A 16,913-nucleotide genomic window follows, 5' to 3' on the forward strand; every position below is an offset into this window, starting at 1 on the left:
GCTGGAATGTGTTTGTCTGTGCCAGCTGAGAGAAATGAAGAGCTCAGGGGCAACGAGTGTATTTGGCTCTGAGTGCCGGTTTGAAAATACAGTAAGAATTATCAATGTGGACAAAGATATACAAAACACAGACGTAACGAATTGAACGGCCTGTTTTTTGTTGTTGCACGTGCCAGGGTTAAATGAAACAATGTCATTCTGGTTTTCTGCAGTGTTGAATTTTCTGTGATCGAAGCCAATGAGTGGCTCAAAGTGCAGTAAAAATTTGTTGTGGATTTCAATTTAACAACAATTTTTGATCTGTGATTTTACTCCCATTTTTTTATTGTCAGAGTAAAGTTACTGTTTTCATCAAATGATGGATTTATAGGTTTGTATTGAATCTATACAAATTATGTTTTTGGCCCTGAGACACGTTTTGTGTTCTAATTGTGACATGCACTTGTTGGCAATGATGTCTTAATTTCAAGCGCGAACATGCACATTTGTATATGTGTGGAAGTCTGCTATAATGAACCCCGGGGGAAGAAGGTGAATGCATGCACAGATGCAATATGGTATTGTGTAGCATATCATACACCGATCAGTATTGGAAAAGTCTTATTCTTTTTAAAACCTGTAGCAAATTCACCACATATGTTTTAGAAAATAAATCAGACCATTAATCGATGTCAGGTATCAATGCTGAACCTAAAACCCTTGAAACTGTGGGCTCTTGGTGGGCTAAATGATGCCGAGTTCAGCCACCAGAGGGACTTTGGTCTGTGGTTAAAGATGTTTTAGAGGCGCTGGAACAGAGCTTTGACCCACTTGACACTCTCAAAAATCTGCTATGGGTGAATTAGTTTGAATGTATGGTATAAGAAATTATTGTATATTACTTGAGAAGTTTATTTTATTTATTTACATTTATTGTTGAGTTCTTGGTGATTTTTTTTAAATTTAATTGTAGTTTTTTAAAATTTATTTTTAACTTAAAAAAATGTGAAATGACAAGAAACATGACACAGGTACTGGGTACTGGAATTAATATATTCTGTAGCATTATGACACATAAAATCAATTCAGCCTTGGGTTTGTTTGCCTTAGAGTTCACCCACCTGTTTGGGCTTACATAACCTATTAACGCAGATGTCTTAGGAGTCAACAACCAATAAAAAGCATAAAAGGATCTCATATTTTATGCGTAGAATATTTTTTCATGTTCTGTGTTTAGTTTGAATCTTTTTCGTTGAATCACAAAGAGAATAAACTATAACTCAGTATTTGTGAATTTTGTATACAAAATGTTCTGATTACTGAGCTCTATCGGAATAAATAATTCATTAAAGGCACTTCAAAATTGTAGTCTACTTGATAGGCAAATTTGGCATTTAATAGCTTTAAAGTAACTAAAATATTCCTTTAAAACTTTTATTTCTTTAAAAAATGATCGTGCCCTAGTTTTTTTGTTTTGTTTTTCTTTTCTTTTTCTTCATGACTGTAAACCGCTGTCCGCCCTCATTTATTCTATGCTGTGAGAGAAGCGCGCTATAGCGTTCTGTTTTGGCTTTCTCACTGCGCACTGTGCATTACGGTAGAGGCGGGATCTCGCTCCATGTGGGTCGGCTATGATTGACATGGCGGAGTCTCCCAGTACTCGTAGCGTCGAGCCAGCAGACAGGCAAGACCCGGCCCAGGGAATTAAAAATCGCGCAGCCACGTCTGTTTGAAGATTATTTTATTGCAGCGAGGTGAGTCCTTTTACAGTTTTTAAGCAGCATTCCCCACAAAGTGGGGGAATCGAGGCAACTGGAGTGGATGTTGAAAAAGTTTTAGAAGTGCGTGTGTCTGTGTGTGAGTTTGGAGAGCTGAGCGCTGACGCCGGCAGTCTGGGCCACTTGGCCAACGCAAAGGAAAAAGGAAAATTGCTTTGCCATTGCGGAGGAGGGTGAAACGAAACTTTTTTTTGTTGCTCAAAAATTCCTTTTATTTTGAAACAATAAGGAAAAGCAAAGCAGAGGGGATAGTCGTGCTAATTCATCACACTAGTCGCGTGAATGTGTCGGACTGTGCGTTTTGGAGTCTGCTCTTTGTGGTCCCGATTTCTCAGCTTTCACCAAAGAATGTGTTTTTGTCTCCGAGGACTTCAGATGGAGTGAGTGCGCAACAGAAGAAAACCGTTGTCTCCGTGGCTTGTTTCTAATAATCAACTGTTGGTGCGCTGTGACTTGCATTGTGGAAATCGTCGTTTTTGTTGTTGCTGCTTAAAATCAGGAAATGAGCACTTTTATAGCTGGAAAATAACTTGGAAAGGAAGATGCTGAGGCAGCCAGATTTGACAGAGGGGGTTGCGAAATCATTGAATTGACACTATAGGGGATTCTGTTGTGTTGGATAACTGTCGAGAAGCGTTGAAGGGGCCGTTTAAGATCGACTTTCCGTTGACTTTGTGTGCGTTTGCAGAATGCAGTGAAAAGCTTTGGAGGAGGAAAAAAAAATCCCAACTCCAGCATATCCTAGCATTCCTTCCAGCCAGCCAGTCTCTCTCTCTCACCCTCTCTCTCCCCCAGAAACGACTACGTGTCTGTTTATGCAGGAGACAAATTTTTCTCTCAGCCTCTCTGATGCAGACGTGGAAATCAAACATTGGTCTTCTGCTCGACACGATCGATTATCTGACGTCCACGTAGTTACAGAAAGACTATAGGCCCTTGTCCCACCGCATTAGGAGAAAACTTCAGATGAGTTGGGCTGCAGGATCGTTGGTAGCTTGTCAGGTTTTTCTTTTTTTTCTCCCCTTGTTTAATAACGGGACTCAATAGTTGTCATTAAAATGTCATTACTGGTGGTGGCAGTATTGGTGAGGTGTAATTGGAGCATTGATTTGGGGGTTGCATATCTCCCCGTGTTGTGCGCTTCAGGTCCACGTCGGATGATATTGGTTACGGGCTTGGGGGGATTACCCAACGCATCACACACATGTACGCTTCTTCTACTTTTTCATGGGAGAAAGTGAAGGAAAGGGAGACGGAGAAATCCGATCCCAAATAGATGACGTCACGTGACATTCCTTTGGTGAAAGGCTGATGTGGCCATGATTTTTTTCCCTTTCTTTACCCCCCCGGAAAAAAAAGAAAAAGATATCTGACTTTTCTTTGAGGGGGATGAATGAGGTCGGCTTCCAGCTGAAAAGGTGTATTTGGGTTTAGAGTGTGAAGGAATTCTCCCTGTGCTGCTTGAATGAGCAATTTATCTTGCTTCCATGAGAGCATCAAAAACTTTTAGCATCAGACAGTTAAGTTGTGGACAGTAAGCTGAGAGGTGGACAGCTGGATGCAGGTAAAGCTTTAATCAAAGTGTGGCACTCTAACATGATTAAAAGCCTTTTCTGCTGAAAGTAGCATCTGTTGGCTCTAACTTAGATCCCAAGAGGAATCAGGTTAAAAGGTAAGATAGGCTTTCAGATTTGGGACCATCCTGCTTTACAGCTCCAGCATTATTCTTTGTGTTTCATTGGTGTCAGATTCAGCACAGCTTGTTGCCTGAAGCTTGTATTAAATGTGCAACATTGTACACAGCTGAAACTCCTAGGATATATGTAGCAAGGATTTGCCTTAAAACTGATGCAACTTTATATCAAATGATCCTTATCTTCTCATTTTCACATTTTCTCTGTGTGTCTTTAAGCAGACACAGTCAGGTTGGGGTTATACTGGAGTCACATTGATGGAGGGTAACCATTGTTGCTTTAGCTTTCCATGTATTTTGCACAAACAGAGAAAGAACAGAGGTTGAATAACACTTTATGTAAGTTTTAAATTTGTCACACAGGTGCAGCCCACACCTTTGTGCCACTAACTGTGATGGTGCGTCACTGCCTACACATGGGGTGATTTTTAACATTGCAGCTTCTGTGATCCAATTAATTAGTTTTTGCATGAGTGACAACCAAAATAATGAGGAAAAGGGAGGCTAAAATATCTTATATGTCAATTCACTGGTAAGTTCTTTTTATATGGCATACATTTTTCTTCTCTACTTCTCCAGCATCTACACAGAAAGCATACATGATATTAAAACAAGAAGCTTTGGGTCCAATATTCAGAATGTGGTTATTCTAAGAACAATAAGGAAGTTACTTTCATGTTACATGTGATTTCAGGATGCCAGGAGGATTCTCTTTGTCTTAGTACTCTGGTTCGCTACTGGCCTAATAAAACTCTTTGGTATGCCTGGTTGAAATGGGGTCAGGGAATGGGCAGCCTGGATGATGCTAGCCATTGTATGTGTGTACTTATGTGTCTGACTGGTAACCTAGAACACGCTATCAAATGGGTAGTGTTACCAAGTAGCTCTTGTTTTTCAGGAACACAGGCAGATGCAGCTATAGAGTTACATAGACAAAACAATGCTGCCCTGGAATGTGTGTGTGTGTGTGAGCATGTGAAACAGAGGCAAACATGAAGAAACTTATGATAAAACTCCTCATGAATTCCTGTTACTGTAGTTTTTCAGGCATTAGACTTTTTTTTATAGTTTTTATATAGTTGTAGACATTTTATCGACCAAATAAGCAAGATTAGATTTGAAAATAATTGTTGCTTTGCTGAATTAGTCGTTGCAGCACAGTGGTGATTTAGTTCAAGAGACAAGTGTGTCAGCTTCAAAGGCTTTAGAAAAGAAGAAAAACATGCACAGTCTGTGCAAATTTAAATTTGTTACATTTATGATCTGCAGTTCTTGTCATGTCTGCATATAATCAGTAGTAATTATTATTTATAGTACTGATTCCGACCATTTAAATACATCAGTTTGCTCTGAATATTTCCTTCTAGTAACTGGTGTGTGTTTGCTGTGCACTGTGCTTCACCGCTCTACTGTATGTCTGCAGTTTCTATGTATCCTGCTGTCTCTTCTGCCATCTGGTTCTCCGAATGCAACAGGTGTGCTTCCCAGAAAAATTGCTACCTTCACTGTTACTGTTTCGGAGGTGCATTTCCTTGACAGTGATGAGAGGTTATCTTATTTGTAAGTTGGATGTGATTAGGAGTTCCTCTACTGTGAGGTCAAAAGGTCAACACTTAAAGTGCAAAAGCAGGATTTCTGTAGATTATCTCCTTGCTGCCTCTCTGGTTTTTTAATTACTGTAAGTAACACTGTCTTTTTGTTCAAGATAACGTACGAGTGTGGAGTAATGATGTCCTACAGGATGAATTTGTAGTGCAGGTTTAGTGTGCTGCATCTCTTGATTTGTTTCATGAAGTGTGTATGCAAATATACAGTTACATTAAGTTACAAATGACTCATCTGATTCATGAGGTCAAACCCCGTGTTTGCTGCAGGATATTGTGCAAACAGACACTGAGAAAGAGATGCATGGATGTGTTATGAGAAAAAAACGCTTTGTCCTATTTAACTACAGCAGCTGTTTGTCTGACGCTCCATGCTTTCACTTTCCATTTCCCAGCTTTTGACTGGGTGTCTCTGCTTGTTGCCACACACTCGCATCTTCGCCCACTCTTTCTCTCTTGCTCCATCTTCTTCTCTCCCAAATGAACGGTGGCTTTTTGTTGAAGTATCCCAGCATCTAATGTTTGCTTGGCATAGAACTGTAATGTTTACCCTTCTCGGCCCTTTCTTTCGTCCTCCTTGCCTTCCTCCCTGCCCCTCTTGCTCTCCAGAATCCCGTCTCCCTTCTTTTTTTTTTTGTCTCCCTCGATAATTTCCTGTATTGTTGACAGTTGATTCAGATGTAGATGAAAGAAGCCTTTCAACTTCTCTTCCCCCATCTCCTCCCTCCCATCCCCTTTTCCATTGCATTTTTCTTTCCTCTTCTCTTGGCTTCTTCTTTTGCTAATCGTAGTGTTTGATAAAATAATTCAAACAATCTCAGTCTCAGAGTTTCAGTCTAAAATAAGACAGACAGGATTTCTCAAATGTGATGCAACTGAATGAATATTTTTGGAAATAAATATTTACAAAGACTGTCATGAAAGGTCATTGAACTTCCTCTTAATGCTTTTTTGCAAAGAAAATAGTAACAGTGTTCATTCACTTTTAAGTAAACATCTTTATAATGACTAAACTAAACAACCTAATAGGGCATTTAAAAAAATGAAAACAAACTGCTGTTCTTATGCAGCAGATTTATTACATTTTGACAGTTAAAAGAAACGAGGAGCTCGTTAATGAATTAAATGATTGATGGTTATTTTCTTGTCAGTAATTTAAATAATAGGTTACCCTGGGTCATTTTCAGAACCCCTTTAGACTCCTGGTTAGGCAAAAGCTATTTCAAGGCATATACCTGGAAACTATACAAGTAATTTCCCCTTTGTTTTGATGTTTTACACACTGAATGTTGTGTGTTGGTGTCTGCCAATGTGCTGCATGGAATACCCTCTAGCTTGACCCTTACACCAGTCACTTAAAGAAAGTTATAATGGTTAATTAAGCTTTTGTACCATTTTAGTAACTTAGCAAAATTTGACCTGTTCTGTTGATATCCAAGCATCACTGCACATGAACAATGTTAAACATGATTCACTTCTCTCTTTGTTTAAGCAGAGCTAATGAATATAATCATTAGTTGCAGCCATATTTCTATATGAGGGTAGATGACGCATAAGCTGGAACAGTACTTAAAGTCGAGCCACAAGCAGAAATTTGAGCCACGTATATTCGAATACCTTACGTGCATTTCAATGCACAGCAATACTGGCACATGATTCAACTTGTGCCCTCGCTTAAATCTTTGATTTTACCAACTGGTGCTATTGAAACATCTCACCTGCTGAGACACAGACTAATAGTTAACGTGATAGAGTCAAAGAATTTTGACAAAGAGGTAAAAGTTTCACAACAAGAAGGCCGGCTGCCAAATTTATCATCAACTTAGTATCTAAGGTAAAAAAAAAAGAAAAAAGGTTTGAATGATTCAAATGAGGTGTGTATCTCTCGGTCACCCTGCCCTCCTTTTGCCCTTTCACAGGCCCTAGGCGGTATCATCCATAGAAATGGCTTGTTGAAGAGATGCCTCTGTGTGAGCATGCACAGTCAGCTGGCCAAAGACATTAATTGTGCATATATATATAATATATATATGCACACAAAGACACAGACACAGCCTTGATTTAACACATATGCATGAAATGTACACACTCAGTTAACTTTATGTGCTTGTATTAGCATGCCAGGCGTGTTGGTGTTGCTGGTTGGCAGGCCCATGGAAAGTTCCGCCAGTCGTTAATGGCTGTTTTTATGCCTGGCTGTGAGCATTTTGAGTGTTTATCTCAAGTGTCTTAAATCTGCAGTTGGCTAAGTCTCTCTTGTGTGTGTGTGTGTGTGCACTGAAGTGGGGAACTGAATCTGTAACTAGTTATTTTCAGTTTCTTTTATGTTGTGAACCAAAATTAGAACTCATATAAGACTTCTTAGTATGCCTGTCTCTCTGTATGTGACCATCATTATTTGTATGTATGATTAATGCAACTGTGTGTGTGTGTGTGGCAGTGCTTCACATGTTGTCACTTCACATGGAGGATATATTTGGGCCAGATTTAAGGGTGAAGGGGAGGAATCTTAATTTGACTTCCGATCCGTTTCTTAGAGGATCCTGTCATTAAAACTAACAAAGAAACAGCCCCGTCCAAACTATCACATGAACTAAGCAAACTGATTGGTTGTGACACATTGGATGAATTATTTATATCGGAAGTGTCAGAAGTTATTTTTTAAACGGAAGAAAACATTGTGGTTGGAGTAATGGAAAGTGGAAAGCATCGTGAAATAACATGTTTAGTCAGCAGAATGAAATCATAGCAAAACCATGAAGCAGGGATTTGTGCGACTAGAAATGCCAGGCTTTGTATCCAAATAGCCATATGCACACTGTAGATTGTGACCTTAGAGAGTGATCTTACCCCAAAAGGTCATCGTGTGCAAGGTTTCTGCCAAGAAAGTTTTCGATCGGGCGGTTCCTTAAACTTCAGACAGAACAGTGGAGCTGCATATGTGCAACAACAGCAAAAGGAAAGAGACGGCGATGAACGATTTTAAGCTGAACTCGTAAATCAGTATTAGTTAATAACACTTTCCTGGCTCCTTATTCCCTGTTTTTGAACTTCTTTATAGTTTTTTTTCTCAAGCCGATTTATATGTGTAAAAATGCCTAACACGAGCAGAAGGCTAATAACTTACAGTGGCTACCTTGAGAGTTGCAGCTATTCTCCTTAAAGGAAAAGAAAATCCTGGCGCTCATCAACACCTGAGCTCGACGTAAGCGTAAATGGCCACACTGCTTGTAAAACACTGATGTTATCATTATGATCTTTTGGCCATGTTGCTCACCATTAGTTTGGGGCTCAGCAAAAGGAGGAAATAAATGCTCAGTAAAAAATATTAGATTTATCAGCGAAATGTAAAAATGATGAATCTCAAAGCCTCAAGCTACGGATGCTAACGTAGCCTGCTAACACCCACAGGTTAGCCTGTCTTTTTAACACGATCTGTCATGTTGAATGCTGAGCTGTGATATTTCCTGCTCCAAGGTGCACACTTGACTTTTTGACCGTTTGTTTTAATAAATTAAAATAACCGTGACAACTTATTTGACATGGCACCAGTTATTTTGAAGCTCGATCTGACTAAATGTTTAGTGAACGGGGACGAGAAGGGGAATGTCTCTTTCCATTTTTCATAGCAGGCCTCTTCCTCTTGCTTTCAAATGTGAAAGATTAATCCTCGAAAGCTACTGATGATGCAGCAGTAAGACCTGCTACTGCCTGACCAGTGAGAAACTGATCAGAGGAGAGCATATTGGCCATTGACATATCCGTGAAAACAACTCTAGTTTTCATTATGTGTTACAAATGGCACCTGTAAATTGTAACAATGAGAAATCCTTAACTGCTTGGCCTAGTTACCTTAATAACTTATAAGTAATTAAGAGGGTGTTTTTAAAAAAAGATTGAAAAGTGTATCTTCAAATTATTTAAGCTTTGTGCACACATGGCCTCAGACCTCTGTTTTCTTGAACTTTTCTTCCCCTTAGCTGCAAGCAGGATCACACACAAATCAATAAAATATTCCATACTAAAATCCACAGACACAGCACCCCCTCCCCTCCATCCCCTCTCTCCCCTCCCCAAAGTAGTGTGTGAAATCCTGAGGCTGATTGAAGAGAAGGAATGTGACCCTGTGACCCCAAGCTGTAGGGAGGGGTGTTATAAGTGTGTGTGTGTTTGATCGTAGGGAGCAAGTGATTGTATGTACACCTTCAACTGGCTTGCGATTCCCAGAAGTGTCTTCTCTCATTTTTCAGCCCAATTCAGTTTTCCTCTAATGGATTTAACACTGATGCGTGCACTCGCTCCCTCCTCTCTCTTTCACACACTCACACACATGCACATTCATAAACACAAGTACACAACAGGTTTCTCGTGTAGGTGTGACTAAATGATTTTTCTATCTCAGCGCCCACACAGGCATCTACACACTACTCACTGAGCAAGCTTTTCCTGACCCAGTCTCTCTTGGTGGTTTGTCTGCATCTACACACTCATCCATCTGCAAATGAGAGTTTGGGCTTCTCTGTGTGTGTGTGTGTGTGTGTGTGTGTGTGTGTGTGTGTGTGTGTGTGTGTGTGTGTGTGTGTGTGTGTGTGTGTGTGTGTGATAGGGGGATGGTGGTGGTTGGTTGGGGAGTAGAATTATTCACTTCTTGACTTTGCATGGCTGTCTTAATTAAGACTCATGGCATCCAGCCTCGATGGAGATCAGCATTAGTGGCTAAGACATGCTGTGTGTGCAGGTCTGGATGGCAGCAGGTCCACTGGCATTGAATGTGCGCTCTTTGTCTGGACTCTGCGGTTGTCCTCCTTCACCTCTCTTCATAGGCCGTTTGTAATGCAGAGCTAATTACAATGATTGTAGGTCACTTCATTGAAATACATAGTCTTTAAGAGGTCTTTAAGACAGAGAAGTTAGGTCTTTGGTAAAAGAAGAAAAAGTGATTTTTACTTGTCTAAATACAATTATGTTAATACTCATGTTTAAACACTCAGCGTGTTTAAATATCACAACTAACTCGTTTTTTTTTTTTTAAATTGAGGTATTTTGCCATTGACATCATCAGACATCCAGACCAAACTCACTAAATATGAAAAACATGGGAAAGAAAAATTGAGAAATCATTTTTGCTGTGCTTTAGCCTTGAGGCAAGTGTTATGGTGAACTCCTGCTATATGAATGAAATATGAATTGAAATAAAATGGAAAAATCTTTTGAATAATTGATTGCCAAAGTAGCCAAGTAAGTAATATTTAGTTAGTAATATTGGTCATAAGGTATAAATATGCACAGGCGCTCTAAAAGCAGTTTTTAACACATTCCCAAATGTGCTGGTTTTAATGTAATTTTTTTTTTGTCTTTTCTGGCTGGAGTTTTAGAATAAGAGTATTGTCTGCTGCTTGCTAGGGTATACAATGTATTATGTTCATGTGTGCCCATGCTGTGTATACTGGAGTTTAAGCATGCCTGTGCACCCTGTTGGTGTGTATTGTGCGTGTGTGTGTATGTACATGCTCGCTTGTCTGTGTGCTCGATGTGTGCAGTGAGGAGGAAGTGGCTGTGTTTGTTTAAACTAAGCACGCTCAGCCATGTGGGACAATTTAGCGGGAATCAGAGACCTATACCCCGCCCCCCACACCTCCCTCCCACCCACCATTCAAACTTCCACAAGTCTGTGCTGCTCTCCTCCCCCATTCTAACCCAAAACCTTCTGAATGGGCGGCTGTCTTTTGAAGGCTGAGGGGTTGTTTGAGAAGTTGAGCCAATAGTGTGGGGAGGTAAGAATGGAGGGGGAGGAACAGGGGCAGGGGAGAGCTGCAATAGGTTAAAGCTGAAAGTAGGGCCCAGGATGAGATGAGAAGATGAGGGAGGGAGTACATGGTGCACGGAAATCAAAGTTTAACTGTTCATTAGCTGCTGATTCTTTCGTGCGAATCAGCAGCTGAGCCTCAAAAAGCATGCAACCGCAAAAGTTGTATACAACACACACCCAGCCCTATCTAATCTGTCAACTTGAAGAAGATCCAGCTCTGCAGGCAAAGAATCTGATTTATGCTAAAGCACTGTATTACATGGATCCAACTGCATTACATGGCAATAACCTGGAAAAATGAGAGGAGGTAGTGGATGAGAGATAAATGAGAATGTGGAGCTAGTGTCCTATAATGGCATGCTAGCATAATATTTGGCCGATCTGAGATGTAAATGAAATGCAAATAGTGTGTTTATCAGTTTTGCTGAAAGTCTGCAATGTGGATAATTTTATAAAACGCATGTCGGTTATTGACTCCAGCGCTATCTTGCTTTGTTTCATTATTCTGTCACTTTTTCGACTTTGTCTTTCTCTTGTAGTCTTTGCGTTTAGAACTGTTTGACAAAGTAAAACACTTCTGAAAATGGCATGCAGTCTTACCTAAAGGTAAAGATCAATAAGGTTTAGTGATTACTTGCTTGCAAAACCTGGACTTGAGACTTAAGACATACAAGAATTTCTTAACCTTTAATAATCTTTGGGTTTTAGGAGTAGATGGACTTTAATCTGCTGATTTCCATTTAACTTGGGCATTAGCAGGTTAGCCATGTTAAGCCAGCGCCCAGACGGCCTCTGTGTGTATGACGCCTGTCATGCCCACCAGTCAGACCAATTCAGCCTTTAGTCTCCTGGCCTGTAGGTTGGCCTTCCCCGGCGTGGCCAGACTGAGCCTTGGAGATCCAAGGTGTTAGGAAAGAGATTGCTGTGAGCTGTCCTTGAGCTGAGTTCTCAATCCTCAGCTTCTTTGGATCTGATGGGGAAAAGTCTTAACTGTTGTGGGATGGGAGGAAGACGGCAGAGAGGGAGGGATGATAGAGGGAAAGAGAGATGAGGAGTAAGGGGAGAAAAGGACAAATGGAGAAGAAAAATCTGGAAGCGCTGGCATGAAGAAGAGTGAGTCATGTTCATGTGCTTGTGGGAGAATAGCCACTTCCTCTGTAACACACAAAAACACCAACAAAATACAGAATGTTCTTATAAGACGTCCGCCAATATGTTTTATTTTTCCAGGGCTCATGATGATTATTTGTAATCAAGGAGACTGATGTATTTTAAACTGATCTACGTTTACAGTTTTTAAATGTCTCAATGTCATTATTTAGGACAAAAAAAACTTTTTTCAAATGCTCTGGTTTAATTATGTTATTGGTAAATTATTATATATGTCAGCATATTATTTCATTGTGTTTATTTTATATTGAGGCAAAAAGGAAACTGCTAATTACGTATTTTTAGTATAAGTGGGAAACTGGTTGTTTTTGACATCATATGACAATTTGGCACATGAACTTTGGCCAATTTTGGGATAATCAGGTTGGAAAATATTCCACACTTTTCCTTGAAACAGTTCGCTTCGAATGGGTTTGCAGGGAGCGTGAAGGAGGTGGTATACATTCATGCCCACTCCATAGCGGTGGGTGTATCAGACTTATTAGATGCACTATTTGCACAGTGATATATTACAACATCACCCTTTTATTTTGTACTAATAAGTCGATGGGCTATATGTACAAGCTAATGTCCTGTCACTTTTGCATTTAAGTGTTGTGCTCTCATTTGTCGAGGGATGCCTGAGCAAGTCCAGGGCTGCAGGGCTGCTTGGATACAGCTATGAAAATGGATCATATGTAACACTGGCCAATTACATTTCTGCGCTCTCAAAAAAATCTTGTCACTGGGTTTCAAAATTCTTAGTTTCAGTTTCAGGCCACTAACATCTTTAAGTTAAAGGAGCTCTCAGCAGGAAGACAAGAGCGAGAGATTGGCGGTCTTGGGTGATGTAATTGATGGAAACATCTGACTGGGATGAATGGTATCACAGAGTCACTTTGTCTTTCTGTGTATGGCTATCTGCAATGCCTCTGTTTATACTCAGACTCTCAGACAATGACCCACATTATTTCATTTATTAGTTCCTTTCTTACGCATACACCTTTTTTCTCACACACAGGAGAGTTTTTGGATATAGATCTTCTCTCCTCTGAAGTTACGTCGGTGCTACGTGGCAGGCGTTGGACTGTCAGGCCTCTACTGTGGGTTTACTGCCTACTGGCCAAGCACACAAACACACACACAAAATCACACACACAAGGCCAACTCACAGCCGTACAGCTGCAAGAGGGAGGGCTTGCAGGCAGATGCACACATCTGCTGGAGCGGGCTGTGCTGTGCTAAAGCTAGCAGCAAACACATAACTCCCAGAGCAACACAGAGCTGATTGTAAACACTCTGCCTTCATAAATAGCCGGGGAAAAAGGGGAGAGCCTGTCTGAAACTCTTGGCTTGACCCTTAATTTACCGGATTCATTCAATTTTCTCTCCCTCTCCATCTCTTTCACTCACACAGTCTCTCACAGCCTGCTGTCTGCGGAATGACAGGCAGGACTAATGTTTGTTCTGCAGCAATAACACAATTAGAATTCCACACATTTCTCTCACCACACACTCAACCCTCGTCTCTCCTTGTTTTTACCCATCCCCATTCAGTCTCCTCGTCTCTCCCCTCTCTGGTCTTATCACTACCCCCACCCCTTCTTCTTTAACACCGCCTGTGCTGCCCTTCTCTACTTTAACAGATTACTATCAATACCTCCCTTTGTAAACAAGCAACAGATTATATGTATTTAATAACACCAAAATTGCTATTTTTTTCATTAAACTCCAGGCCTGTCTCAGCTGTTTGTGTGTGTGTTTGTCGGTGTGCTCTATTCTTGGCATAGTTCTCTTCATTCCACTGCTTTGCCACTTACGGCTTGATGCAAGTGATGTTCCACCATCCACCAATTAACCTTTCTCTGTCTTGCTCAGAGACACACAAACACACACGCACACACACCCTGGCTGGAAGTCCTCTCCCACAGCTCCTGACCTGAGTGTAAAATAGCCGTTTCCTCTTGATTTTGTTCCCAAGGAAAAATGATGCCTCACCTACACCCTCCCTCCCTCTCCCCCCTTCTTGTCATTCTCAGCTTCTCTCCTGTCTGTCTTTTTCGGCACTACCTCCTATGCTTCTTCACCTCTCTTTCTCTTAGACACTTTTTTGTGTTCCACTGTGTGTTGAGGGTGCTCTCCTGACATTGTGTGTGCTAATGTGCACAGTTATGTAACTGAATTCTCTCCTTGGGAATGGGCTGCCGCTTCTTGGAGATCAGCTTTTACTTCCCCGCCCAGTGCTCCGGCAACAGCCTATAAGGAGAGCTAATAGCTTCCCATCAGCCAGTTGGAAACATCGGTCGTATTTTGACAGGGTCGTGGAATGCGAGGAAGGCGGGGTCTTTCCAGGAAGCGCCTAGCAAAAGAGTCAAATCCTGGACTCCTGGGCTGAGCTACTTCTTAGGAACCCAAGTAGTCTGTGTGGCAACATGCAGATTAAAGGTGTAAGGATTTAGTTTGTGGTGCATTAGCTCTTAAAAGAAGTAGATGAGTTTAGGCAAAAACATTACATATCTTGCAATTCAAGTTATCTGAAGTTGGTCAGCATGCACACTGTCAACTTGAGTGACCATGTAAGAACTCCTTCCATTAACCCTTTTATTGAGGAACCATATATGGCTGCTTGGTTTGTAACATAAGACCATGAAAAAAGTTTAAAAAATCTTGTGTTAGAGTTGGCAATTTATTAAGAGTTAAAAAGCCTCAGTTTATGAGGGCACATGGGAGGAGAGTGAAGACTAACCTAAAGTCACTGAGTCATTAGTTTGCTGCCTATTTTACTGGCCTTATATGTGCATTGGGTATGTGGGTACATGGATGAGAGGATGACACAAGAGAAAGGCTTCGCTCAGGATGCTCAGTGTGTGTGTGTGTGTGAGAGAGAGAGAGTGTGAGTGCGAGTGAGGGAATGGGGAAAGAAGTGCTGAGGCCATCATTTACCAGGCTCCAAGTCTTGACTTGCCTACACTCTGGCTGCACGGTGATCTGCAGTATGCCTGGCATTCAGAGGAAACAGAAATAAATACAGGCAGACAGAAAATGAAAGAGAAAGAATGATTTTATTCAAGGTTTGAAACGGTGACAAGCATGTGATGTTTTTATGCAACATAGTAATAAAGTCCAAGATTTCCTCAGACACTGACATTAAGAGGAGCAGCATTCCTGCATTTCACATGAATAACTGCAAACTGTTAATAGTTTTTCATCTGCCTCTTGTTATGAGCAATCTGAAGCCAGTGACCGCAGTATAACCTTGGACACTTTTTTGGTATTCTCTAGGACTGCTTAAATGCACATCCTTTTGGGGATGTGGCAAGAAAAATTGCAGAAATTGCAAAGAAAAAGTGTTGCAGTAGAGACAGTAAAAGCCTGTACTGGTGAAGCTGAAGAAAGCTTTCAGGTCAGCATTAAAATTCAAGTTCTTCTCTACAGATAGTCCTAGTTTTATTTTATTTCTTGTAGTTGAGGAAGACAGCTGCTAAATGCACACATTTTGGAAATGGCTACTTTCTCTCTACTTTCATTGGGTTGCGTTGTGTAGCAGACACATTTTTTCACCTAAAACGTTGTTATTTGTCATGATTTCTAAAGCCAACACTGTTTATAGCAATGTCTACGTATGTTGTGGCATTGAGGTAAATTTTGCCTGATTTAGGGTTTTAAAAGAGACTCGTTAAAAGTGAAATGCAGCATCTGGCTGGTTTAGCTTGCCATTAGATGTGGTTTCTCTAGGTGCCGGATCTCATCTGTTCTGAAGGAAAAAGGGTGCCCTAAAGGTTTAAGTTTAGGTAGTTTGGAGAGGAGCTTGTTCATACACGGTATGAAGTGCAGCACGTGTGTGCGCTTGTATGTGTCCATTGCATTCCAATCCACCCGTTCAGAGTTCTTCTGCGTGGATGACATGTCATTACTGCAATTATAGGGCAAGAGGACTTCAGCTATAAGAGCACGCACGCACGCACACACGCACACACACACACACACGCACACGCACACACACACACACGCACACATGCAAGCCAAATGCATGCAGTCAGATTGAAGAACAAGCTGAAACTCTGAATTTTGTTTGTCTGCTGCTCCCTCCCTCACATAAGCACACTGTCTGCATATGTGCAGCAAGCTGTCGGCCAATGTGGGACCCAAAAGAGGTTTCATCTTTTATAAATCCCCTCTCTGTCCTTCCCAAGTGTGTGTTCCTGTGTGTGTGTTTGTGTGTGTAAGCACAATCACAGCATTCCTTTTTGCCGTCCTCTCCACATTTTCTTTCTTTCTGCCCTCTGCTTCTCTCCTTCCCTGCACCCCCCTTCACTGTGTGTGTGTGTGTGTGTGTGTGTGTGTGTATTAGAAAGAGGGTGAAAGAGAGAGAGAGCAGGTTTCTCCTAGACTGAATACCTTTTGTAAAATGAGCTGGGGTTGAATGGGAGTGGTGTTTGTGGCAGTTTCCCACCATATGTAGAAGTCTCCCCCCCCTTGCCCAAACGCACAAACTTGTATCAATGCATCTGTGTGTGTGTATTAAAAACCAGCACAGATTCAACTGATAAGATTGGTTTTAAAAGGCTTGGACCAATCCCAGTTGTGGTGGCTGTTTTGTGTGCATGTGTGATCCTGTGTGTGCACTGCGGTGAACACTCATTCATTTAGTTTCTAAGTACTGACACCTGAGTGCATTCCTCAGTTTAACACACCCAGCATGAGAAATAAGATACCAGGTCTGTGCGTCTCTTTTTCTTTCTTATCTACTCTTCATTATCACATTTACATACACATCTAGATGTAGATATGCTTGTGCTGTACTAAGCAAATGAATAGCACAATCTATGTTTTGTTTATATAGGAAACTTGTGAAAAAAGCATATACAAGACGTTTAGAGCTCACGTATTACACCCACCTA

At 41.0% G+C, this 16,913-nt stretch overlaps 1 protein-coding gene across 3 annotated transcripts in view; it reads left to right on the plus strand.

Annotated features, from left to right (window-relative positions):
- Positions 1-1,579: 1,579 nt before the first annotated feature.
- fndc3ba (fibronectin type III domain containing 3Ba) overlaps positions 1,580-16,913 on the plus strand; it is an 88,088-nt gene continuing 72,754 nt past the window's right edge. Inside the window, exon 1 of one of the 3 annotated variants that reach the window (XM_085391794.1) lies at positions 1,580-1,733. The gene's annotated coding sequence lies outside the window, so the exon portion shown is untranslated. Of the gene's footprint in view, positions 1,734-1,933; positions 2,138-3,191; positions 3,322-16,913 lie in introns of those variants that run through there. The other 2 variants (XM_085391796.1, XM_085391795.1) reach the window with 2 other exon arrangements.

Source organism: Rhamphochromis longiceps, linkage group LG19, assembly GCF_057381845.1.
Source record: "Rhamphochromis longiceps isolate RC_006_pf linkage group LG19, R_longiceps_female_GT1.1, whole genome shotgun sequence".
NCBI lineage: Eukaryota > Metazoa > Chordata > Actinopteri > Cichliformes > Cichlidae > Rhamphochromis > Rhamphochromis longiceps.